Below are 24,712 nucleotides of genomic sequence, written 5' to 3'. Positions count from 1 at the left end.
TTTACTGAGGAACATGAACCAAGTAAATATGAAATCTTTTTAATAAATAACAATTCACAAGAAAAGTATAAAAGACAGCTCATTTTGGCACTACTGTAAGCTCTTCTTTGTTACTAAGCCCCCAGTTGATCCTGATATTTAATGTCTTAGATTAACATTTTTACTCCAATGTTCATATGTCCTAAATACATACGGCACTATGAAGTGATAAGCAGGGATTCAGGAAATAATGTTTTAATAATCAGAATAGCAATGTTATTTATTTACTTCCAACTCGGGCAAACATATAGTTCAAATTTGCTTACTAGGTTATTACATCCTGCTTTTTAATAGTTAATCTATAATTTTTAGGATCATATTTTTTTTAACTCTAGGTTTCCTCAGTTTCCTTTAGCTATTGAAATGAAGCTATCCAATAATCCCTTCCAACTCTAAAACTACTATAAGTAAAAAAAAAGTTGCCTCTTGCTACTGTGCTTTGGTGAGAGCACAACACACGGACATTAACAGTTAACACAGCTATAGTATGATATACGAAGGAAGTCTTGCATTTAAAAAAGTACTTAGATTGTATTTACACAGTAAGAATCTCTATCATTAATGATTCAACATTTAGATTTGACCAGAAACCAGAGCATGACTTTATAATGCTCTGTTTAAATTAACTACTTAATGTTGTAATGACCATTCAATGGGGTGAGCTCAATGAAGTTTGGACCTGGTATAATACAAACACAGTTTTTCCAATTTTTTGATCAATGGACAGATTTTAATGCTGAGTCAGTAAGAATTTCATTTGTGCTTTAAGAATGTTTACTTAAGCCAAAAATTTTACATCTCAATTATTTTATATTCTAAAACTGAAGGTAGTTTAAACCAATGCATTATTCATAAAGCAAAGTCATCAGGAAAAACAAAGCTGTGCCCTTCTCTCAAAGCTGTTAAATTGCTAAAACATACCATACTTATGCAAGCAATATTTGATTGTGTTTTCCTTGACACACAATCAGATGAAGATATGCCAAAAACTCTACACTAAACATCTTTGCTTCTAATCAAAGCAATCATCAATCCAAGGACTGTCATCCATTTTATTTCATCTCAACATCAAGAAAAAAGTAATTTAAAAAATTGTTTTAATTCCCTTGAAATGATAAGATAAATGAAAATGTAAGTGCCTTCACATAATAACAGTAATCTGACCCTTTGGGAAATATTGTTGACTTTCTCAATGCACGGTATTCAAAGCTCATTCAAAAGTGTTCATTTAAAATGCAGATATCAAAGATGATGCAAATGTTCAGAAAATTAGAATTTACCAGATGTTCTAATCCAGCTTTGACGTTTCCAGATTCCCTAAAGTAGAAGAATGAAAGTTTTAAATACTTGCTAAACTCTTGTCTGCTATAATTTACATTTACCTCAAAAATGTTTTATAGAGGGGGGAGATTAAATATGGCAGCGCGTAAGAGGTGAGACAGAGAACTCATCCCAAAACCACATATAATATGAAAATATAGTTAATACAACTAACCCTAAAAGAGCAACAGGAAAGAAGGCTGCGCCAGGCTGCACACACCTGGGGAAAAGAGCAGACCTCAGGAAACAGGAGTGCGTATCAATGATACCTTAATAAAAAATAAATTAAATAAAAAGTTTTATAAACCCTTGTAGGTTTTTCATATATCTTTAGTAGTGTTCACAATAACACTGTTTTTAAGGACAAAACAATTTCCATCAAAAATGAATAGACAATTTATTTAGATCAATAGTATTTCCACTAAAATTGGTATTGAACCAACAGAAAGAATGTTTCAAATTTTACAGTCAGTGGAGAACAAAAGTAAGTCAAAGCATATTATTATTATTATTTTGCTATTCACACAGTCTCTTTATTGCACATTAGGTTTTCCATTGTAGTTTGTTTTTCCAACATTCATTATGAAAATGTTCAACATATAGGTTCTATTCACCATCCAGATTCTACAACTGACATTTTGCTTTATTTGCTTTATCAAAAATCCATCCATCAATGGTTGCATTTTTATATAAAGAATATGTACATAAAGAATATGTTTGTGAATACATAGCTAAGTAACTAATTCTTAACAAATTTTTTTCCTGGCAATTATATTAATTTAGTGCACACCACAAATCAGGACCTAAGACTGCTGTAATGTTAAAAGATAAAATATCACCAAAGAAAAATCAAACACTGAGTTATCATGATATACTTTAAGTATTTAATTTCTTGCTTTTCATCGTGTAAAAAACTGCTGATATAATTAAAAATACAAATAAATGCTTAAGTAGCAAAGATAATTTAAATATACATGTGGTGAATTATGGCAAATATTTGGATTCTTTTCCTTGATTTCACTCTATACTAATATATTAGTGACAATGGACTTTGGTTTTTCTCCCTCTGACCAAGTATTACTTTAATTCCATCATAAATACTAAACCTTACCTTTTTAAACATGAAACCACACTTCCACCACATTGCAGAAAGTAATCATGAAACATCCAACAACAGGACTGCATTCATGAGGTTTCATCTTTGCCCCACACCTCTTTCTTTCTCTGAAGCTAACCCAACTTACCTTTCTCTTTATTACTCTCTCTAATTTTCATTGCCAAAATACACTTATCTTTGTTGCTTTGTTTTGATGGACAACTTTCCAAATTTCCTTCTCTTTTCCCTTCAAATCTGCTGCTTGAAAACTACACTCATGGCTTCCAAATTTTGCTCTTACTGTCCAGGCTAGCTTACAAAGAATAAATTCTAACTTGTACTGATTATCATCATCTTTAACTGTTCCCTTCTCTACTCTATTTCTGGTAATCTTAACAATATTATATTTCAATACTTGAAAATCTAAGGGTTTCTGCGAACTAGAGACAATAGTTCTACAATTCATATGGAAACACAAAAGACCCCGAATAGCCAAAGCAATCCTGAGAAGGAAGAATAAAGCTGGGGGATTACGCTCCCCGACTTCAAGCTCTACTACAAAGCCACAGTAATCAAGACAATTTGGTACTGGCACAAGAACAGACCCATAGACCACTGGAACAGAATAGAGAGCCCAGATATAAACCCAAGCATATATCATCAATTAACATATGATAAAGGAGCCATGGACATACAATGCAGAAATGACAGCCTCTTCCACAACTGGTGCTGGCAAAACCAGACAGCTATATGCAAGAGAATGAAACTGGATTAACTGTCTATCCGCATATACAAAAGCAAACTCAAAATGGATCAAAGACCTGAATGTAAGTCATGAAACCATAAAACTCTCAGAAGACAACAAAAATCTCTTGAATATAAACATGAGCAGCTTTTTTCTGAATGCATCTACTCGAGCAAGGGAAATAAAAGCAGAAATGAACTCATGGGATTACATCAAACTAAAAAGCTTCTGTACAGCAAAGGACAGCATCAAGAGAACAAAAAGGCACCCTACAGTATGGGACAATATATTCATAAATGACCAATAAGGGGTTGACATCCAAAATATATAAAGAACTCATATGCCTCAATACCCAAAAAGCATTTAACCTGATTAAAAAATGGGCAGAGGATATGAAGAGACAATCTCCAAAGAAGAAATTCAGATGGCCAACAGGCACATGAAAAGATGCTCCACATCACTAATTATCAGGGAAATGCAAATAAAAACCACAGTGAGATAACACCTCACACCAGTAAGGATGGCCAATATCGAAAAGACTAAGAACAACAAATGCTGGCAAGGATGTGGAGAAAGGGGAAAGGAACCCTCCTAACACTGCTGGTGGGAATGTAAGCTAGTTTAACCATTGTGGAAAGCAATATGGAGGTTCCTCAAAAAACTAAAAATAGAAATACCATTTGACCCCAGAATTTCACTCCTAGGAATTTACTCAAAGAATATAACTTCTCAGATTCAAAAAAACATATGCACCCCTATGTTTACTGCAGCACTATTTACAATAGCCGAGATATGGAAGCAACCTCAGTGTCCATCAGTAGAAGAATGGATAAAGGAGATGTGGTACATATACACAATGGAATACTATTCAGCATAAGAAACAAATCTTACCATTTGCAACAACATGAATGGAGCTGGAGGGTATTATGCTCAGTGGAATAAGTCAGGCAAAGACAAATGCCAAATGACTTCCCTCATTTGTGGAATATAACAACGAAGCAGAACTGAAGGAACAAAACAGCAGCAGACTCACAAACTTCAAGGAACTAGAGGTTATCAAAGGGGAGGGGTGAGGGAGGGCGTGTGGCCAGGGAGGAAGAAGGGGATTGAGGGGTATGATGTTTAGTACACAAGGTGTGGGGGGGAGATCATGGGGAAGACAGTGTAGCACAGAGAAGACAAGTAGTGACTGTAGCATCTCACTACACTGATGGACAGTGACTGCAATGGGGTGTGGGGGGCACTTAACAGTAAGGGCGAATGTAGAAACCACATTGTTTTTCTTGTGAAACCTTCATAAGATATATCAACGATACCTTAATTAAATCAACCGATCAATCACTCTTGGTATCTGCTTCTAGGTGGGAAATCCCCACAAAATCTAAAACTGCCAGGAAAGGTTACAAAACCTCGCGTTTCGCATCCCAGAGGGGAGAGAGCCAGGGAGCCACGGAGCTGGTGGCGGGGCAGAGGGGGCCGGGAGCGCCTCGGAGTCTGCACTCACACACACACGTCCTCATTTTTCTGGAAGGTACAGCGATCCCATTACAGGCCCATTTATTGCTCTTCTCCTAAAAACTCGTTTAAAAAATAACGCAGGAGCCGAAAGGGGCCCCTCCGTCCGAAACCTACGCGAAACGTCTTCCACGGCCTGGGCTGCAGCCGGCGGCAGGGTCTCTGCCGCCCATTACTATACACACAGGTATCGGGGCGCCGGGCGGGCAAGTCTCGCTCCTCTCGCCACAGGAACTGTCCAGGCAACAGCAAATCAGCAGACATTTCGCTGCTGAACAACAGGTAGAGACGGCACAGAAACGCCCCGAGAGAAGCACAACACCACCTTCCACAAAGCAATGAACGCTGCAGCTGCAGCGCGAGCGGCGGGCCGGCGCGACCGTGGGTCCGTCCGCCCCTGCCCCACCGCCGTCCCCCGAGACCGGGTGCGCCAGCCCAGCTCCATTACCCGGTGCAGCGCTGCGAGCGTCCGGGCCAGGCGACGGCTTCCCCGAAAGCCCCAGGAGGAAAGAAGGCGTCCGCACAGAGCGCCCCGCCGGCGCGGGAAAGCAGCGCTCCCCGCGGAAGGGACTTGCCCTGCGGGGCTCCCGCGCCTCCGAGACCAGCGGACAGCCCCGCACACGCCGCCGCCGCCCAGCTCGCCGCCAGCCCCAGGACCCCCGCGGCGGCACGGGGGTGCTCGCTCGCGCCCGGAGTCCCCGGCCGCCCCGCCGCTCCCCACGGGCCGCGGGCCGCCCTCCCGGGTCGCCGTGCCGCCCCCAGCCGGGGCCCGGGTCAGGGAGGGGGCCGCCGACGGCCCCGCGCCGCCGTCCCTCCGCCCCCGGTCCGCGGGCGCACCCCGCCGGGTGGCCACCCCTTCCCGCCGCCGGCCGAGCCCGGTCCGCCCGCGGCGCGCTCCGCCGGGACCCGCGCCCACGCGCGCACGGACGACACGGAGCCCGCGGCCCGGCCCAAGCCGCGGGCCCGACCGACAGCGACAGCGCTTCGGTCCCGGGGGCCTCCGCGCCGAGGGACGGCCCCACGGAGGGGGGAGAGGCGGGGGCGCCGGGCGGCTGAGGAGCGGGGGACGCGCGGAAGGGGCAGCAGTAGCCGCCCCCGGGCCAGAGGGGTGGCCGCCGCGTCCGGGCCGCCCGCCCAGCGCCGGGGATGCAGCGGCGGAGCGGCCGGCCGGAGAGAGGCCGGGGCAGAGACTGGAGGGGTCCGGGAGCGCGGAGCGGCCGCGGCGGCGGGGAGCGCCATGTTCCGCTCACGCACCCCACTCGGCCGGCCCCGCTCCGGCCGCCCCCGGCCCGGCTCGCCCCCTCACGCCCCGGCTGCCCGACTCCCCGTGACTCCGCCGCTCCCCGGTCCCCCCGCGCTCCCCGTCACTGCGCCGCGGGCTTGCCTGCTCTCTCCGCGGACACCCGGAGCCGTCGGCCTGCTCCTCTCGCGGCCGCCGGGAGGCTCGAGCTGCGTCCTCCGCGGCCCCCCGCCCCGCCCCTGGCCCACGACACTCGCGGCTTTACGGCCTCCCGTTCCCGACACCCGGAGCTGCTCACTCTACGGCGGGAACCTTGTTGCCAGGGAGAGGATGGTGTGAACCAACCATAAACGCCGCCGAGTTTGAATGGAGAGCCGAGGGAGAAGTTTCCCTCGGGTGTCGTGGTGTCGTAGGACGGGGAAGGGACCGCTGGGAAGCGTCATTGAAAACAGTAAAACATTGCTGAGGAAGGGCGGGTGGGGAGGGTGGGAGAAGGGAATTGAAGAGCACTGCGATTAGCGCACAGGACGTGGGGCGGTCCCGGGGAAGGCAGTGCAGCGCAGAGAAGAGCAGTGACTGTAACATTTTACTGCTCTGATAGACAGTGCTGCAAGGGGGGGGTGGTGCGTGCAGGAGACTTGGTAATATGGGTGAGTGTAGTAACCACAGTGTTTGCTCATGTGAATCCTTCATAATATTGTATACCAATGATACAATAATAAAAATTAAAAACATTTCTGAGAAAAATTAAAGAAGACATGAATAAATGAAGAGGGGTGGAGTGTTCACGGATTCGGAGATTCAGTTGGATGACGGTTCTCCCTAGATCAGCTATAGATTCAACATAATCCCCATCATAAGCCCACAGGCTTTTATTTATTTATTTTTATTAAGGTATCCTTGGTATAAACTCACATGAAAAACAATGTGGTTACTACATTCACCCATATTATCCAGTCCCCACCCCAAACCCCATTGCAGTCACTGTCCATCAGTGTAGTGAGATGCCACAGAGTCACTACTTGTCTTCTCTGTGCTACACTGTCTTCCCCGTAACCCCCAACACACCATGTGTACTAATCATAATACTTCCCAATCCCCTTCTCCCTCCCTCCCCACCCGCGCTCCCCCATCCCTACCCTTTGGTAACCACTAGTCCCTTCTTGGAGTCTGTGTGTCTGCTACTATTCTGTTCCTTCAGTTTTACTTCGTTGTTATACTCCACAGATGAGGGAAATCATTTGGCACGTGTCTGTCTTTGCCTGACTTATTTCACTAAGCATAATATCCTGTAGCTCCATCCATGTTGTTGCAAATGGTAGAATTTGTTTCTTTCTTATGGCTGAATAATATTCCATTGTGTATATGTACCACATCTTCTTTATACATTCATCTACTGATGGACACTTAGGTTGCCTCCATGTCTTGGCTATTGTAAGTAGCGCCTCAATAAACATAAAGGTGCATATGTCATTTTGAATCTGAGAACTTGTATTCTTTGAGTAAATTCCTAGGAGTGGAATTCCTGGGTCAAATGGTATTTCTATTTTTAGTTTTTTGAGGAACCTCCATACTGCTTTCCACAATGGTTGAACTAATTTACATTCCCACTAGCAGTGTAGGAGGGTTCCCCTTTCTCCACATCCTCACCAGCATTTGTTGTTGCTTGTCTTTTGGATGTTGGCCATCCTTACTGGTGTGAGGTGATATCTCATTGTGGTTTTAATTTGCATTTCCCTGATGATTAGCAATGCGGAGCATCTTTTCATGTGCATATTGGACATCTGAATTTATTTAGAGAAGTCGCTGTTCAGATACTCTGCCCATTTTTTAATTGGGTTATGTGCTTTTTGGATGTTGAGGCGTGTGAGTTCTTTATATATTTTGGATGTTAACCCCTTGTCTGATATGTCATTTACAAATATATTCTCCCATACTGTAGGATGCCTTTTTGTTCTGCTGATGGTATCCTTTGCTGTACAGAAGCTTTTTAGCTTGATGTAGTCCCATGTGTTCATTTTCGCTTTTGTTTCCCTTGCCCAAGGAGATGCGTTCAGGGAAAAGTTGCTCATGTTTATATTCATGAGATTTTTGCCTATGTTGTCTTCTAAGAGTTTTATGGTTTCATGACTTACATTCAGGTCTCTGATCCATTTTGAGTTTATTTTTCTGTATGGGGTCAGACAATAATCCAGTTTCATTCTCTTGCATGTAGCTGTCCAGTTTTGCCAACACCAGTTGTTGAAGAGGATGTCATTTCCCCATTGTATGTCCATGGCTCCTTTATTGTATATTAATTGACCATACATGGTTGGGTTTATATCTTGGCTCTCTTGTCTATTCCATTTGGTCTGTGGGTCTGTTCTAGTGCCAGTGCCAGATTGTCTTGATTACTGTGGCTTTGTAGTAGAGCTTGAAGTCAGGGAGCGTAATTCCCCAACTTTATTCTTCCTTCTCAGGATTGCTTTGGCTATTCGGGGTCTTTTGTGGTTCCATGTGAATTTTCATACTATTTGCTACTATTTAGTACTATTCATTGAAGAATGCTGTTGGTATTTTGATAGGGATTGTATTGAATCTATAGATTGCTTTAGGCAGCATGGCCATTTTGACAATATTAATTCTTCCTACCCAAGAGCATGAGATGAATTTCCATTTATTAGTGTCCTCTTTAATTTCTCTCAAAAGTGTCTTGTAGTTTTCAGGGTATAGGTCTTTCACTTCCTTGGTTGGGTTTATTCCTAGGTATTTTATTCTTTTTGATGCAATTGTGAATGGAATTGTTTTCCTGATTTTGAGCCTCCTCTTTGTGTGTTGCACCTATGCCTAGAATCCCTTGCCACCTTTTCTGTCTGCTCCACCTTTCATGAGTAATCTCCGGAATATTTTCTTCAACCACGCTGAGCTGATTTCTCCTCTGAAGCACCACCACTGGACATGATTTTCTCATCTCTCATCCCTCATGTGCTCATTTCAAACATTCACTGAATGTGCACCATGCGGCAGTTTCACAGATAAATGCTGAGTAGAGTGAGTGGTATCACCCTCAAGTCATGGTGCACATAAATGAAAAATTGGATTATTGGATAATTACAAGTGCTTTAAGTGCCAGGAAGGCGGCAGCTGTCTGTAGTGTGGTCTTACCAAAATGTGTAGAGGATGCCGCAAAAACAGCACCAATAACAGTGACTATATCCTAGTTTAACACGACTAACACAACTGTATTAGTTTCACACTGCTGTACAACGGCCACAGGCTGGCATCTCGGAGCAGCACAGATCTGTCACCTCACTGGTTCTGTGGGCCAGGAGATCAGCACGTTAGCCGGGTCCCCTCCTCAGGGCTTCACAGGCTGGACTGAGGTGTCACCTGGGGCTGTGTCCTCACCAGGGGGCCTGGCCAGGGCAGCTCCCTCAGGTTGCTATTGGCAGAACTGGCATCTTTGGAGTGGCAGGACGAAGGTCCACATTTTCTTGCTAGCTGTCAGCTGGGAATACACTTGGGTCCTTGCTGTGTGGCGCCTCTGCACACCCTTCAGGCCCAAATCTTTTTCTTCAGAGGGTCCAGGCCCTTTTAAGGGTGCCCCAGATTAGGTCAGGCCCACCCGGGATGATCTGCTTCTTTATTAACTCAAAATGATTAGGGACCTTCCTCACAGCCGCAAAGCCCCTTCACAGCAGCATGGATACCATGGTTTAGTTGAATAGCTGGGAGAAGTGGTGACACAGGGAGTGGGATTCTTGGGGCCATCTTTGAAGCTAGTTTGCCACAACATGTAAGTGTGCTTTTCCCACATGACAGCACAGCGAGCCTGTGCTGAGCATCAGTCAGCCAGTGGCCCAGGCTGTAGGTGCCCCACGTCCTTGTACGCCCCCAGGATCACTCTGAGAGTGGGGAGGACACGAGGCTGGCCCCACACAGGCCCTGTGTGGTATCAGGCTTAAAATCAAGACCCAATATTAAGAGCTGCTCGACATCTGGCAATGCTGGGAGGGCCTGGATGGCCTCAACTCAGGCCCCACCCCCAAACTACTCCACTGGATCAGGTCCCTTCTTACCAAGAGGACCAGGTGCAGTTTCTGTTTATCCCTACACGGTGGGTTTCAGGTCCCTGCCAGCCTGCAGAAGTGTTCAAACAAGCCAGCCACATCCTCCTGCAGGAACCAGAGGGCACCCCCACCCTGACACTACAGAGCCTGCCTCCCACCGCCCTGGCTGTTTGCTCTGTTCCCGAGTGCATCTCCCATATGCCCGGCGAGGCATGGCGCGCAGTATCCTCACCGTGGGGCTGTGCATATGTGTGACTGATAAACCGCAGCCCATCTCACCCGCCCGGTGTTGCATGTCCTGTGTTCAGCCCTCCCATCACCCTAGGGTGGCACTCCTCCTCACCAATGGGGTGAACAGCAGGCTGTCAGGCACCCTAGGAACAACACAGGTTAATCCTGCTCATATTCCTTTTTCAAAAGAGAATCAGATGGCTTTGGCTAACCGGGAGGAATTCAGGGAAGAAAACTTACACCCTGTGTTCAGAAGGAGGAGAAGCTGGCAGTCTCAGGGACTCAGTTATGACCACCACCACGGCTAGGAGGTCAGCCCCTGAGTCACACTCCTCCATTCACTGCCTCTGGAGTTTGGGGTGGGTTGCTTCACATGTCTTTGTTTATTCTTTCAGTTCATTAGTGAAAAAAAGACATGTTAATAGCAAAACCTAACTCCGAGGTTTATTGCGAGGGGCCCATCAGTGGGCCCACATCTAGTTTTAGAAGTTGGGGACAGGACCTGTTGTCTTCACGCCTTAGTTGTGTTGAATAATAAGGAATTCCCGACTGTTGTAATACTTCCCGACTCATTGCAAATTTGTTAGAGAGAGTCCTCAGGTTACATATTCATTCTGTAAATATTTGTTGAGTCCATGTATGCTCCAGAAAAACGTTACAGTTTTTTAATTTAGTATTTAATCTCACTGGAGATTAAATAGTAACCTCAATCGACACAGTTCTGCCATCATGTCATTCTAGAGAAGGGAGACAGAAAGTAAACACTTATGTTAGATGGTAACTGCTATGGAGATAAAAAATCAAGGTAAACGGAAACCTGAGATCAGGAAAAAGGGTGATTTGCATAAGACTTCCAGGGAAAGTCACAGACAAGTCAGCATTTGCACAGAGACTGAAGAAGGTGATATAGCCATTTAGTTATAAAGGAAGCTGCTTGTACAAAGGTCCTGGGGCAGAGTCTGCTTTGTGTATTGAGGCCCGTGAGGGAACTAGTGTGGAAACAGAGTGAGCCAGGGCTGGGGGAAGTAGCCGAATGCTTCAGCGAGGTGGGCAGGCCCGGGGACGGAGGATGGAGTGGGGGGCTCGTGTAGATGATGTACGTGCTAGAACTGACTCTAAGGACTCGAGCTTTTAATCTGAATGATATGGGAAGCCAGTAGAATGACTGTGATGGAGTTATTACATATTTTTTGCAATTACACATTACAGTGGAGTCCAACATATTTTTTAGAGGCTCTTGTATGGTTTGAGGTTTCTTTCTGAGTCTGGACTGTAAGGCTTGTACACCGGGCTGACCTGCGCCTCTGGGCCCTCGGGCCGATGCCACGGAGAGGCTGCCCTCATGGTTCTGGCGTCCTGTCGCCTCCTCTTCAGTTCCTGACCCGATGCTCCCGGTTCAGACGTCCGGCCATTGTTTCTGAACCGAGAGCTCGGGAAGGATAGGGTGCTTGGGAATTCCCCTTGGCTTCCTCTCGGTGCTCACCCTGCTCTAGAGAACGTCCCCTGCACTGGACCAGGGACAATGCTGGGTCAAGTTTCTCAGCAGGGACTATAAAAAGACACTTCACCTCTTCACTCACATGGATGTGAAATATCTCTCAATTCTTAAGCTGGGACTAGGGCAGTGGATGACTGCATTTCTGAAGTGAACAGCATAATTATAACGAGCACTTGGGGGGAGAGAAGAAATACTCACCATGATTCATACCGCAAATTGAAGGTAGGACAAGTAGTTCTTGAACATCCTGATTAGATTTAAATCTTGTTTTAGCAGCGGCAGCTCAAGTTAATGTTTGCTCCGTGCAATAATGTCATGTGGACTGACACATAGGTAATCATGCTATTTACCTTCTTAGAAACTCTCGCCTGGGGAGCTGTGATCATTCAGTGCTTGAGAAGGCTGGGACAAAAGGCACCCTGGCAAGAGAGGAGAGCAAGGGGCCCTTGGCTGCGGGCTGGTCCGCTCGGTGGGAAAGGCGCCCGCGGGCCCTTGCTCTGCTCCAGCTCAGTCAGACATTCTGGTCTGTTGTCACAGCGGCCAGGTCGCTGAGCTTCCCCATCGCACGCTTGCTTCCCTCTCCCTGGGGCCCCCGGTCGGTCTCTGGTCCTCTGCCCTATGAAAGGCTTCCTTACCCACCCTTGTTCTCCTTTCCCATCTCTCTGGATTTTCCTTAAAAAAACCTCACTCACCCTCTCCCTCTCATGCACTGAGCAGGTGCTCCCCTAACGCAATGAGCGACTGCTTTTCTGAAACACAGGCCAAATCCCATCACTTACTTGCATAAAACTCTTTTACTGGCTTATTACCTGTGGAATGAACATCGCAAATCTGTCTCGGGTCAAGATGCTCATGATTGGTGGCCCTGTACCTCTGGAAGGCCCCTTCCCACCTCACTTTGCCAGGGATGCCCACTGTGCACCACCCATGCACCCCTCCCCCATTCTGCCACAGCACATGGACTGGGGCACAGAGGGTGACAGGCGCTGCAGACGCAGGAATCCTTGGTAGGCAGGACGGTCCCCACACTGTGGGGCAGAGGCCAAAGGTAAGGCTGAAAGCATTGAAGGACGTGCACCCGAGCTCCTCGATCCTGGATTTAAGTAAATATTGGGATATCTTTATATAGATATAGATATAGACATAGCTGTACTCATCCGCATCCCTCCCGCCCTGTCTCCCGGCAGAGTTCCTGAGAGTTCCTGTGTATTGATGTGCCCCCAGCCAACTCAGTTCTAAGTCCTCACGATGGACCTTAGAACCTCGTGAATCAGGTCCACCCGGTCCCAGCCAACAGCCAGTGCTCTGTCTTCACCCTGCTGGCCCTTCACAGCAGCTGACATGGCTGACCCCCACTTCCGTATGAAAACCTCTGTTCTCTGGGATTGCGTGACACCCACCAAGCTGGCTGCTGCCTGCTTGCTGCCTCTTCCCCAGCTTTCCCTGGACGCCTCCTTCTCCGGGAATGTAGGAGTTGCCATGTGCAGGGGCTCAGCCCCTTTCCCCAGCAGGAGTGCGTATGGGGAAGGGGCCGCCTCCGTGGCCACGGCGGTCGGTGCCCCCTCCATGCTGAAAGCTCTCACAGTCACAGCCTCAGCCGGATCTCCTCTCTGAACTCCAGGCACACATGCCCAGCCCCACGGGGAGGGCCCTCTCGGGGGCCTTTAGGCACGTCAAGCTGACCTTCCCAAAACAGAACTGTGGGTCCCTGCCCTACCACTCCCAGCTTCTCCCACACTCACAATTTGTTCCAGCCAATGGCTTCTTCACCCACCAACACTCAGCTCAAAATATAACTGCCCCTCTCCCATGCCTCACCTGGCAGCAGTGAGTCCCTCGGCAGCACCTCCAGAACATCCCAAATGGCCTCTGCTCGCCACCCCACAGCCGCCAGCCGGGGCCCAGCCCATCCTCCTCATCTGGACTACTGCCACACCTCCTATGTGATTCCCCTCGCCTCCTACCTTGCTCTCCCAGATGTGCCAGAGGGCATTTCGGAAGACCTTTGCCAGTTCTTCATTACTCTTAGAAGAAAATCCAGGCCCCTACCCAGCTCTCGAGACCTCCCTGACCATGTTCTACCTGATCTCAGCTCTCCTCATGCTCCCTCAGAGCCTCCATTCAGAATCCCTCAAACATGACAAACTGCTTCCTGCCACAGGACATTTGCATATACTGTCCCTTCAACTTGGAATCCCCTCCCCTCCCTGCCAGACCATTGCTTGGCCGCCTCCTTCCCAGCATCCAAGTTTCAACTCAAATGTAATCTACTCAGATTTTCCATCCAGTCTCCCTGAGACAGGTACCCTATCGTATCACCCCAGTCTATCTTAATTACAGCCCTTGTCAGGGTCTTTGTATTGGGTACATGTGTGTGTCTTTAAGCATTGCATTGTCTCTCTGTCTCCACTAAAATAAAACTTTCTTAAAAGCAGAAGTAATTCCCTTCTAACTATTGACTCTCTTGTGTCTAAAACAGTGCCTGGTTAAGTTCACAACTGCTCTCTGGTACATCATAGACCATATGGAGATGGAGCCGCAGCCCGAGGACCTCAAGCCTGGAGGTAACCGCCGGCTGAAGAGCCCACCGCCCACATCTCGGCCTCCACTTCCCCAGAGGGCACCATCTTTATGGGCTACCACCCAGTACAAGGGAGTGAACAGTGCAGTCCCCACCAGGTGCCAGGAGACGCAGGAGAGGTAAGTCCCGAGGCAGTGCATCGCCTCCGGAGAACAGCCACCCTTACCTCCATTTGTCTCCTCTCCTCACTGGCTACAGGAAAAGTCCTTTTTCTTTAACATTTCTCATCTCTGAGCCTCAGCATCACCATCTGTAAAATGGGGCAACAAGGTCACTTCTCCTGGGGCCCGACTGTGGAGACGATGCTTGTCTATGCGGATCAGACACTGTCATGGCCCCTCCTGTCTTTACTCATCCGCTGACCATTTTGGGGTTTCTCTTTGGTCTTGAACTAGGAGGACCCAGGACACTGACCCTCAAGGAAGCCACCACCATCTTGTGCCTGTTTCCCCAGATGGACCTTCCAGGAGAATGTCAGGCCACTGAATTAAGCCCAGAGTTAGTTTCAAAGAGGATTAGTGCGCTCCACACCCTCTCTGCTCATAAACCCCAGAGCCCACCAAGGAAGGAAACCCTTCTTTAGCAGGCAACCTGGGGAGGAGGGTGTTTGGTCCGGAGAAGATAGGCTCAAGGGGCCCCACCTGACCATGCCCCAGCGCTCCTGAGGACTTCAAGTGCAGGAATATCCAAGCCAGGAAAGTGGCTCATCTGGAGGAGCCGGGAAGATGGACGTTGAACCCTGGTCCCACCAGGCACTGGCTTCCTGCTCTGGAAAGGCACCTGTGGCCCTAGTGGAGGGGACGGTGTGACAGTGTCCCTAGGTGCCGTGGGAGGGACGGGAGGTCCAGCCTTCCAGCACATGGCCATGCCACTCGTGGGCAAGCACCCACGTGGACTGCAGAGGCACGCGCAGCCTGGCCCTGCACGGGAGTCCAGCCCAGAGAAGCAGAATGGATGCCTTCACCCCCTCTCTGCATCTGGACTGGTAGGTCCGTTACAGCAGGGACAGGGTTTTGAGGTTCTTGGGCATCACCAGTGCCTGGTGGGGAATGGGGTCACCAGGTGAGTGCTAACTGACCCATAGAGGGAAAAAAGGAAAGTGACTTCTCCCTGGCTTCTCTCCTCATTTTTATCTGTCTTAAAACCAATCCTCACCACTGCAGGGACACAGCCCAGTCTGGAAAGAAAGGCTGGTAATGGAATACGCCTGGCGAGAAGGCAGCTCCCGCGCCGGGGTCAGGGCGGCGCTGCTGACTGGGTCACAACAGAAAGCTCGGGCCGACGCCCCTCCCCTTAGCATTTGCCTCCTCCTAGGCAGGTTGTTTCACCTCCTCAGTGTGTGCGTCCTGGAAAAGTCCATGGTGGTCAAAAAGTCCTCACAGAGTGGCTAAAGGGACAGCGGAAGATGCCGGCAGAGTGCCAGGCTGCCGGAGTCCCCAGGAGGTTGGTGGGCGAGTTCTCAGGCATGGAGGCTTGTCAGGACGTCCTGAGCCTGTGAGGGGATTCTTCAGCTTTGAGCCTTCAGGATGGACGCTCTGGAGGCAGTAGGGTGGAAGGCTGAGGTGGGCAGAGCAGAGGGTGGCTGGTGCCCACCAGGCAGGAGAGGAGCCAGACTGTGCAAGGCAGTGGTTTGGGAAGGAGGGCGCAGAGGAGAGAGGCGGCGTTGCGGAAGGAGAAGGTACCTTCATCTCACTTGCCAAATGTTCCTCATTCCCAGGGAGCCAGCACGCTGAGGAGATCACCGTGGCATGAGGACACGCACCTGTGGTGAGAGGCAGGGGCAGGAAGAGCCAGGCAGCCGGGTCTGCCATGCAGCTGACGTGCGTACAGCCAGAGTGTGTGCCGACCCCGCTGACACCAGCCAAGGCTCCCCGGCAAGATGAAGCCGAGTGGACCCTGAGAACAGGCTGGGGGAGCTGTCAGGGTAGGGCAGAGAATGGGGTGGGGGGCAGCAAGGGCGTCCTGCAGAGGGGGTGCCCTTCGCTGGGAACAGCAGGGCACGTGGCTATTGTGAAGGCAGCAGTCCTCAGAGCTTGGGGCCAGAAAGGCCGCAAGCCCAGACTGTGAATACCTGCCATGCCATCCAGGGAAGGCCAGATGGCCGGCCGCAGGCGTGGAAGGGCCTAGAAGGAGGGGCTGGGCATGCTCCACGACCTTGTAGCTGCCCAGTCCGGGCGTGGGCATGCTCAGAACATTCAGGACAAGGATCTGGGAACTGCTGCAAGACGGAGCTCCGAGGGCTAGAGGGACACTGGGTGTCAGAGGGAACGGAGCTGTGCCCAGCCGCGGATGGGGAGGAAATCCCGTCTCTGTCCCTCAGCCCCAGAGGATGTTTGTATAAGGAAATCTATTCCACTAAAATTCCAGATGCAGGGAGTCTGTGTCAGTGGCCATCCTCTACAAGCCTTCCTAGGCAGAGGCTCTGACGAGTGGATTGTAGAGACAGCCCTTGACAGCACGCACTCAGTCCCACAAAGCAGAGACCTGCTCCTCACCAGACAAAGACACGCCGTACCTACCTGTGCAAGGGAGTGAGTGTAGACCTCAGCGGGGAAAGAGCCGAGTGTGCAGTCCCCGGCTGGGAAGGAATGCTTAAGGAACCTCACATCCTTGTGCCGTGAGTGGAGGGGCAGGTCGACGGGTGGGCCGGCCACTCGGAGCTGCTCTCCGGGTCAGAGCTCTCCCGGGCAGGGACGGCCCTGCCGCCTGCCCAATCCACCGCTGGGCCCAGAGAGCTAGAACTGGCTCGGCCTGGGCTCCAAGCATGCAGGGGTGGAGCCGGGCCTGGGAAGCCGGAGTTTTCCAGAGGCAGCCCTGGAGCTGGGGTGAGGGGGCAGCGGGGAGAGAGGCTGCGGAGAAGAGCAGGAGGAGATGGGGAGAGGGGAGAGAGCCGCAGGGAGGGCCAGGCAGTGGTGGGCACAGCGCAAGGCCAGAAGTGTGTCAGGGGAAAGAGAACAATGGAGAGAGATGGAAATTGCAGAGACTCCGAGAGAGGAGAAAGGAGAGAAAGACAAACAGGGAGACAGTGGGAGAGATGGGGAGCAAGCCGGAGAGGAAGTGGGAAGAGGGGAGGGGGCGGAAGAGGGGGTCAAGGGTGGGAGAGGGGGCCGGGAGGACCAAACCAGGGAGGGCCGAACCCCAGGGGGTCCCATCTTGGAAAGAAATGAGGAGGCAAAGCGCCTGAGATGACGAGACACTGGCAGATGATGAGAGCAGGGAGGGAGGCCGAAGCAGAGGAGCAGAGGAAGGGGCAGCGAGGGGGCAGCCCGCAGGAGGGCCACGGGGCGTTGTGGAGGGCATGGAGGGCCGCGGCGGAGCACCGCCCCCAGGACGCTGCCCTGGGAAGGGCAGCCACCACACTCCCCGGGGACTCCACGTTCCCTGACAAAACGCCCTCTCTCCTGGCTGGGGTTCTGGAGAAGGCAGAGGGAAGGGGTGCTTCCACACAGGCTCACCTTTTCTCCCTGAATGGAGGGGGGGGCAGTCACCCGGTCGCCACACCAGGGCACTGTCCCCCCACTTCTTAGCCTTCCTCAGAGGGCTGGCTGCCAGAAACGTGGGGCCTTCTAGGGAGCCCCTGAAGAGACAGGCAGCCAGTGCAGGGGCCGGGCCTGGGTGGCAGAGCGTAGCAGGGCCCACAGCCCCAGTCCAGGTTCTCCAAGGTCTAGGGCCACGGACACGCACCTCAGCTTGCTCCTCCCCAGCCAGAAGGTGTGTGGCTTGCTGGTACCCAGACCCACCCACCACTCTGCCCCCAGTTCTCCAGCACGTGGAGGACACTAAGAGGGTCTCCAGTGCCTGGAGTTTCCCATGGGGCCCCAGCTGGCAGATGGACAGGCACGTTGGGGAGCCTGTACTTAGTTGACCCAGGGTCTTCAGGCCCCCCAGCTGGGGCAGCTCACGCAGGTGGTGAAGTCCAGGTGGAGCAGAGCAGAGGTGTGCAGCCAGGGGCTCCTCTGGGACCACTCCTGGCCCAGGTGCATGTCAGCCCTGCAGACCCCCCCAAAGAGTCCCTGCACCTCTCAGGCTCTGTGCTCAGCAATGAGGGACCCTCTCCTACTCTAAGTAAATAAAACCTTAATTAAAAAGGTTTTAACCCAGTGGGAGGAAGAGAAACAGAGTGGGGAGGGAATGGAGGCCTGGGACTGCTGAATATCTGACTCCGGAGGTCTGCTCTGGGAGCACAAACCTACATTTCATGGTGCTTGCATGGTACTCTGGTGATTAGGGGGTTGGAAAGCTAAGACAGGCAGAATTCCTGGAGAGACTGAGATTCCAGCTGCTTGTGGAAAGCAGGGATCCATATCTGGCTGCTCTGGGACAAAAGAAAGGCAGGCAGGCTGAGAGACTTCCTAAGAGCAAGAGGGCTTCTAAAGGGGCAAGGATTGCACACAGCTTACTGCTCAGGACAAAGGACAGGTAGACAAAATTGTCTGGGTGCACTCTGCCCAGCAGGTTGGGAGCTTTCACGATTCAGGTGCTCCAGCTCCCTGTCTGGCTACACAGCTGCAAGGACCCCCTCCGTGATAAGCAGCCTACTGCGCCTTTCTCCTGGCCAGCCCCACCTGGCTCATAAACTGGCAAACCCTACCCTGGCATTAGGATAGCCAGAGGGAAGATCTGTCTACAGCAACTACAAATGCAAAGCACAGAGGCTTATACCTGTGTGCTCGGCCCACTGGTTCTGGCACTGGAGGCAGGCATAGCAGCTGGGAAGCAGAAAACAGCTCTTTCCTCCCCCCAGGCACCAATACCGCTCCCTATGACCCCTGACATTGCTTCAGGGGCTGAGCAGCTCCAGAGAGTAGAGCTTCTGGGCACTAGAGGGCACCATATACAAATATGAAACACCTAAGGAACCTGATTCAAAGTAAAATTATGAATACAACTCCTGAGGAAGATTCAAATGACATCAACCTCATGAATCTTCCTGAAAGGGATTTCAAAATAAAAATCATTAACATGCTCATGGAGGTACAGAAAAATATTCAAGAATTCAGGAATGAATTCCAGTCAGAGAGCCAATCATTACGGAACACAGCATCAGAAATGAAACATACAATGGAAAGTTTTAAAAGCAGATTAGATATGGTGGAGGAGACAATGAATGAAATCAAAATTAGAGAAGAGGAATACAAAGAAGCTGAAGCACAGAGAGAAAAAAGGATCTCTAAGAATGAAAGAATATTGAGAGAACTGTGTGACCAATCCAAATGGAACAATATTTGCATTATAGGGGTTCCAGAAGAAGAGAGAGAAAAAGGGATTGAAAGTGTCTTTGAGGAGGTAATTATTGAAAACTTTCCCAATCTGGGGAAGGAGATAGTCTCTCAGGCCATGGAGGTGCACAGATCTCCCAACACAAGGGACCCAAAGAAGACAACACCAAGACAAAGTAATTAAAATGGCAAAGATCAAGGATAAGGACAGACTATTAAAAGCAGCCAGAGAGAGAAATAAGATCACATACAAAGGAAAGCCCATCAGGCTATCATCAGACTTCTCAGCAGAAACCTTACAGGCCAGAGGGAGAGGCATGATGTATTTAATGCAATGAAGCAGAAGGGCCTGGAACCAAGATTACTATATCTGGCAAGATTATCATTTAAATTTGAAGGAGGGATTAAACAATTTCCAGATAAGCAAAAGCTGAGAGAAATTACCTCCCACAAACCATCTCAACAGTGTATTTTGGAGGGACTGCTATAGAAGGAAGTGTTCCTAAGGTCTAATAGCTGTCACCAGAGGAAATTAAACCACAGTAAAGAAAGTAGAAAAATTACTAAGTAGATGCAAATTCAAATCAACTACCCCCAAAGTCAATCAAGGGAAAGACAAAGAGAACAGAATGTGATACCTAATATATAAAGAATGGAGGAGGAGAAAAAAGAACCATTAGATTGTGTTCATAATAGCATATTAAGTGAGTTAAGTTAGACTCTTAAATAGTAAGGAAGTTAACCTTGAACCTTTGGTAACCATGAATCCAAAGCCTGCAGTGGCAATAATTACATACTTATTGATAATCACCCTAAATGTAAATGGACTGAATGCACCAATCAAAAGACATAGAGTCAATGAATGGATAAAAAAAAACAAGACCCATCTATCTGCTACCTACAAGAGACTCACTTTAAACCCAAAGACATACAAAGACTAAAAGTAAAGGGATGGAAAAGATATTTCATGCAACTAATAGGGAGAAAAAAGCAGGAGTTGCAGGACTTGTATCAGACAAAATAGACTTCAAAACAAAGAAAGTCACAAGAGACAAAGAAGGACATTATGTAATGATACAGGGGTCAATTCAACAAGAAGATATAACCATTATAAATATCTATGTACCCAACCAGGAGCACCTACATATGTGAAACAAATACTAACAGAATTAAAAGGGGAAATAGAATGCAATGCATTCATTTTAGGAGACTTCAACACTCCACTCACTCTGAAGGACAGATCAACCAGATAGAAAATAAGTAAAGAGACAGAGGCACTGAACAACACACTAGAACAGATGGACCTAACAGACATCTACAGAACTCTACACCCAAAAGCAGCAGAATACACATTCTTCTCAAGTGCACATGGAACATTTTCAAGATAAAGATTAGAGCAGAAGTAAATAAAATCGAGAAAAATTACCATAGAAAGAATCAATGAAAGCAAGAGCTGGTTCTTTGAGAAAATAAAAATAGATAAACCCCTAGCCAGACTTATCAAGAAAAAAAGAGTCTACTCACATAAACAGAATCAGAAATAAGAAAGGAAAATCACTACGGACATCATAGAAATATAAAGAATTTTTAGAGAATACTATGAAAAATTATATGCTAACAAAGTGGATAACCTAGAAGAAATGGACAACTTTCTAGAAAAATACAACCTTCCAAGGCTGACCCAGGAAGAAACAGAAAATCTGAATATACCAATTACCAGCAAAGAAATCAAATTGGTAATCAAAAAACTATCTAAGAACAAAACCCCTGGACCAGATGGTTTCACTGCTGAATTTTATCAAACATTTAGTGAAGACCTAATACCCATCCTCCTTAAAGTTTCCAAAAAGTAGAAGAGGAGGGAATACTCCCAAACTCATTCTATGAGGCCAACATCACTCTAATACCAAAACCAGGCAAAAACACCACAAAAGAAGAAAATTACAGACCAATATCCCTGATGAACATAGATGCAAAAATACTCAACAAAATATTATCAAACCAAATTCAAAAATACATCAAAAAGATCATCCATCACGATCAAGTAGGATTTATTCTAGGGATGTAAGGATGGTACAACATTTGAAAATCCATCAACATCATCCACCACATCAACAGAAAGAAGGACAAAACCACATGATCATCTCCATAGACGCTGAAAAAGCATATGACAAAATTCAACATTCATTCATGATAAAAACTTTCAACAAAGTGGGTATAGAGGGAAAGTACCTCAACATAATAAATATGACAATCCCACAGCCAACATTATACTTAACAGCAAGAAGCTGAAAGCTTTTCCTTTAAGATTGGGAAAAAGAAAAGGATGCCCACTCTCCCCACTGTTATTCAACATTGTTCTGGAGGTCCTCGCCATGGCAATCAGACAACACGAAGAAATAAAAGGCATCCAGACTGGCAAGGAAGAAGTTAAGCTGTCCCTGTTTGCAGATGACATGATATTGAACATAAAAAACCCTAGAGAATCAACTCCAAAATTACTAGATCTAATATCTGAATTCAGCAAATTTGCAGGATACAAAGTTAATAAGCAGAAAACTATGGCATTCCTCTACACTAACAATGAACTAATAGAAAGAAAAATCAGGAAAACAATTCCATTCACAATTGCATCAAAAAGAATAAAATACCTAGGAATAAACCTAACCAAGGAAGTGGAAAACCTATACTCTGAAAACTACAAGACACTCATGAGAGAAACTAAAGAAGCATACCAATAAATGGAAACATCCCATGCTCATGGATAGGAATAATTGTCCAAATGGCCATCCTGCCTAAAGCAATCTACAGATTCAAAGCAATTCCTATCAAAATACCAAGAGCATTCTTCAATGAACTAGAGCAAATAGTTCTAAAATTCATATGGAATGACAAAAGACCCCAAATAGCCAAAGCAGTCCTGAAAAGGAAGAATAAAGCTGGGGGGATTATACTCCCCAACTTCAAGCTCTACTACAAAGCCACAGTAATCAAGACAATTTGGTACTGGCACAAGAACAGACCCATAGACCAATGAAACAGGCTAGAGAGCCCAGATATAAACCCAACCACATATGGTCAATTAATATATGATAAAGGAGCCATGGACATACAATTGGGAAATGACAGCCTCTTCAACAGCTGGTGTTGGCAAACTGGACAGCTACATTCAAGAGAATAAAGCTGGATTACTGTTTAACCCCATACACAAAAGTAAACTCGAAATGGATCAAAGACCTGAATGTAAGTCATGAAACCATAAAACTCTTAGAAGACAACCTAGGCAAAAATCTCCTGAATATAAGCATGAGCAACTTCTTCCTGAATCTCCTCGAGCAAGGGAAACTAAAGCAAAAATGAACACATGGGACTATATGTATGGCAAGGGACACCATCAACAGAACAAAAAGGAATCCAACAGTATGGGAGAATATATTTGTAAATGACATATCTGACAAGGGGTTAACATCCAAAATATATAAAGAATTCACACACCTCAACACTCAAAAAGCAAATAACCTGATTAAAAAATGGGCAGAGGATATGAAGAGACAGTTCTCCAAAGAAGAAATTCAGGTGGCCAACAGGCACATGAAAAGATGCTCCACATCACTAATCATCAGGGAAATGCAAATTAAAACCACAATGAGATATCACCTCACACCAGTAAGGATGGGCAACATCCAAAAGACAAACAACAACAAATGCTGGCAAGGATGTGGGGAAAGGAAAACCCTCCTACACTGCTGGTGGGAACGTAAGCTAGTTCAACCATTGTGGAAAGCAATATGGAGGTTCCTCAAAAAACTAAAAATAGAAATACCGTTTGACCCGGTGTCTTGCCAATGGGTTTCAGCCCTGGGCAGGTTTGCTATGGATTCAATGTGACCAAAGAAAATGACAGCAGAACATTCTTGGAGTGAAAGGGTTATACCCAACTTTATTTCCAGGTGGCAGGTCACTAGAATCCCATTCACTCAGAGCGAGTCTGCATGTAGTAAGCCGGTCTCTGCCTCTGGGCCCCTCTGTCTGCACAGTCGTCCCGCACAGCCGTCCTCTGGGCCTCTCTGCACAGTCATCCCACACAGGCATCCTCTGGGCCCCTCTATCGCACAGCCGTCCTGCACAGCCATCCTCTGGGCCTCTGTCCTCGGTGCTGCCACCACTGCAGCCTCTGCTCTGCTCTCCTGCAGCCTTGCAGCCCTGCCACTGTGTCATGCCCAGAGCACTGGGTGGAGCTCTTTTTGTAGAGTCAACAGCCATGTATTGCCCACAGGTGTGCAGTGAGCTAGTCAACCCCAGCCATGTGAGAATCCTGGCCACAGGAACTCTCATTTTATCCACACCCAGGAATCCCATTCCTTGGAATTTACCCAAAGAATACAAGTTCTCAGATTCAAAAAGACATATGCACCCCTATGTTTATTGCAGCACTATTTACAATAGCCAAGATATGGAAGCAACCTAAGTGTCCATTCAGTAGATGAATGGATAAAGAGGTGGTACATATACACAATGGAATACTATTCAGCCATAAGAAAGAAACAAACCCTACCATTTGCAACAACATGGATGGAGCTAGAAGGTATTATGCTCAGTGAAATAAGTCAGGCAGGGAAAGACAAATACCAAATGATTTCCCTCATTTGTGGAGTATAACAACAAAGCAAAACTGAAGGAACAAAATAGCAGCAGGCTCACTGACTCCAAGAAGGGACTAGTGGCTACCAAAGGGGAGCAGTGTGGGAGGGTGTGTCAGGAGAGAGGGAGAAGGGGATTGAGGGGTATTATGTTTAGTACTCAAAGTGTGTGGGGATCATGGGGAAAACAGTGTAGCCCAGAGAAGGCACACAGTGAATCTGTGACATATTACTAAACTGATGGACAGTGACTGCATTGGGGTATGGGGGCTCATGATAATGTGGGTAAATGTAGTAACCACATTGTTTTTTCATGTGAAACCTTCATAAGAGTGTATATCAATAATACCTTAGTAAAAAAAATTTTTTTAAAGACTTGAGGAAAGCAAGAGAGGTGGTCCCCATCATACCTCCATTACATTCCCTCATCTGGCCTTTGCAAAAAACTAATAATGACAGAAGGTGATAGACTACAGTAGCCTAAGCAGGTGGCAGAGCTGACCAGAAGTACCAGGCTAAAGCAGATGGACACAGCTTTG

The 24,712-nt window shown here is 47.8% G+C and overlaps 2 long non-coding RNA genes across 3 annotated transcripts; both read right to left on the bottom strand.

Moving 5' to 3' along the window:
• Positions 1 to 10,592: 10,592 nt before the first annotated feature.
• Positions 10,593 to 12,389, bottom strand: LOC130683144 (uncharacterized). The gene is made up of 3 exons (XR_008996753.1): positions 12,084 to 12,389; positions 11,932 to 11,980; positions 10,593 to 11,743 (listed from the first exon to the last, which is right to left on the bottom strand). It is a non-coding gene; the product is annotated as an uncharacterized LOC130683144 (long non-coding RNA).
• A 325-nt stretch (positions 12,390 to 12,714) lies between these two features.
• Positions 12,715 to 16,819, bottom strand: LOC118930452 (uncharacterized). Of its 2 annotated transcripts, XR_008996102.1 has the most exons (4): positions 15,997 to 16,819; positions 15,470 to 15,849; positions 14,481 to 14,564; positions 12,715 to 12,826 (listed from the first exon to the last, which is right to left on the bottom strand). It is a non-coding gene; the product is annotated as an uncharacterized LOC118930452 (long non-coding RNA). The 2 variants fall into 2 exon arrangements; XR_005032060.2 differs by lacking the exons at positions 12,715 to 12,826; positions 14,481 to 14,564 and having other exon boundaries at positions 15,430 to 15,849.
• Positions 16,820 to 24,712: the final 7,893 nt, after the last annotated feature.

This window comes from Manis pentadactyla, chromosome 3, assembly GCF_030020395.1.
Source record: "Manis pentadactyla isolate mManPen7 chromosome 3, mManPen7.hap1, whole genome shotgun sequence".
Lineage (NCBI taxonomy): Eukaryota > Metazoa > Chordata > Mammalia > Pholidota > Manidae > Manis > Manis pentadactyla.
Note: the sequence above shows the minus strand (reverse complement) of the source record. Positions and strands in the feature narration are given on the sequence as shown.